Here is a 2,262-nt window from a genome sequence, read left to right as displayed (position 1 = left end):
TTAAATTAAAGGCATGCTTAATAGACTAACAATAAACAAATTAAGCCAAACAAAAAAGACAGATAAAACAACCAACAGCAGACAAGCGTGCATAACACAGACAAAACTTAATAAATCAGAGCTCTTTTCATGGATCTTTCAGATGCTTTACATTGCTTGGGACTTGCAGCCAGATGCAGCCTAGATCTCAGCCTGTTGTTCACAGATCTTACCAGATTCTGCTCTCCACAGCACTGACTGGCGTCTAAAGTTGTTTTAGCTAAAATCTGCCTGTCCCGGTCTCCTGGTACTTACCACAGGCTGTGTTCTTACACTGACTGTACAGAAATAGGAGGCAGAGTAAACCCACCCCATATACACCTCAGCTCAGGCTCTTTGCCTGGTCTGTATTGTGAATGGAGAGACACTGAAAAAAAAAAAAAATCTGCCCGTCATAAGGTGATTTTCAGACAGAGCATTAGAGCCCTTTGTGAAAGGACTGTTAGCCCCTTCTCTCCAGCTGGGGAGCCTCCCACACCAGAGGCGGAGGGTCCGGGGCCTTAGGTGTGACAGACTTTTGATCCCCAGTACAAAGTGGGCATGATGCAGTTCGAACAAGAGCCCACATAGTTAAAGATGACAAGGGCACTCGTCTTCCTTGAGCCTGACTTAAGAGAGTACCTTTTGACACCTTAATTCCTTTATCCTTGAGCATGCAAGCTAAAAATTTACAATGATGGTTTTGCCTTTTACTCAAGTTCTTCCCCATTATAACCTGGCTGAATAAAAGTCCCCACCCACTTACAGTCATGACTCCGAAGCTGGCATGGGCTTTGGGCACGGTGAACTTCCCCACCTTTCCAGTGAATTTCCACTTTTCCTTTTTCACTTCGATTTTCCGCTCAGGCGAATCTTTTCTCCAGGTCCTGTTCAAGGCATCAGAATGCCGCAACCTTTTACGACTAGGGTTCAGAATCTGAAGAAGGGGCCGTGCACAGATGAAAATGCTGTACAAGAAATATGAATTTAGAAGGCATGCGGGGCCAGGTGGAAACCTCTCTCTTGGAGAGGTACACTGACTTCTGGCTGGTCTGCTTTTTATTCACTTTCAGATACACATCTTGCCCTCAGTAAAGCACAGCAAACAGGTAGCAGATAGTCTCAAAGGTCAGTAAAGATCAGTAAAGATTTACTTTGAGGCTATCAGGTCAGGAAATTGCTTCGAGCCACCACTATCTCAACAGAACAATTGGTGCATGTTTTAGCCCTGCTAATTGTCCAAGGTCTATCGGCCTTCCTAGTTCCTTGATGTACCCTCATGATAGTATTGACAATGGATGGCTTCCTGCACCCCCTCACCTTGGATTGGGGAAACAGGACTGGCCTAGATGGGGGCACAAAGCAGGGCTGGCTTAGATGGTGGGGTGTCAGCTGGCAGCCTGAGTGCAGAAGAGACTGAGCCCCTCCCCACCCTGCCCTCAAGTGGGCACAGAGCTGGAATCGGAACAGCTCAATATGACACAGCATGGCTGTGGAATAGCACAGCTGTGAGCCTGGGCAAGGTAAACCCTATGTACAACTCTGGATGTTGCAGCTCCATGCCTGGAATACACAGCCTTCCACAAAAAACGAAAGTGCAATCCACTAGGAGGAGGCTGACTTATATAGACAAGAGTACCTGCTCCTGATACCTGATTGGTCGATTTCTATGCAAATTAGGACTCCAAATCCCCACAGTTTGATTGGTCCAAATAGCATTGTCCTGACTGGTCAGAATGGAGCCACTCTGATTAGTCAGTGAATATGCAAATAAGGAGATATCTGTGCAGCTCCAATTGGACAGGGAAAGTTTCAATCCTGTTGGTCAAATTGCAATCCTAGGAGCTCTCTTATAAGGGTCAACTCAGCCAGCAGGCACACAGTGTAGGAGGTTTGGTAGCTGAATCTGTGGCTTTTCACTGAAATTCAGCCTGTGTGAGAGGCCTCTGTAAACAATGGCTGCTAGGCTCTGGTTATGAATTTGAACCCAGTCAACCATGAGGAGTCCTTTTTGGCAGGTATATTCTTCTTGGTGTCAACAAAGAAGGAAGAGGAAAAAAACAGCAAGGGTTCTTTTTCACACAGACAAGCTTATTCTAAAATTTATATGGAAAGGTGTAGGCCCTGGAACAGCTAAACAATCTTGAAAAAGAAGAAAGTGGAAGAATCACCCTACCAGACATTAAGGCTGCTCTACACCTACAGAAATCAAGACAGTGTGGTATCACAGAGGGACACACACAA

At 45.7% G+C, this 2,262-nt stretch overlaps 1 non-coding gene across 1 annotated transcript; it reads left to right on the top strand.

Moving 5' to 3' along the window:
* The first annotated feature begins 277 nt into the window (after nucleotides 1-277).
* Nucleotides 278-409, top strand: LOC118659494. Its single transcript, XR_004968605.1, has one exon. It is a non-coding gene; the product is annotated as a small nucleolar RNA SNORA51 (small nucleolar RNA).
* Nucleotides 410-2,262: the final 1,853 nt, after the last annotated feature.

Source organism: Myotis myotis, unplaced genomic scaffold, assembly GCF_014108235.1.
Source record: "Myotis myotis isolate mMyoMyo1 unplaced genomic scaffold, mMyoMyo1.p scaffold_m19_p_6, whole genome shotgun sequence".
Classification (NCBI taxonomy): domain Eukaryota; kingdom Metazoa; phylum Chordata; class Mammalia; order Chiroptera; family Vespertilionidae; genus Myotis; species Myotis myotis.
Note: the sequence above shows the minus strand (reverse complement) of the source record. Positions and strands in the feature narration are given on the sequence as shown.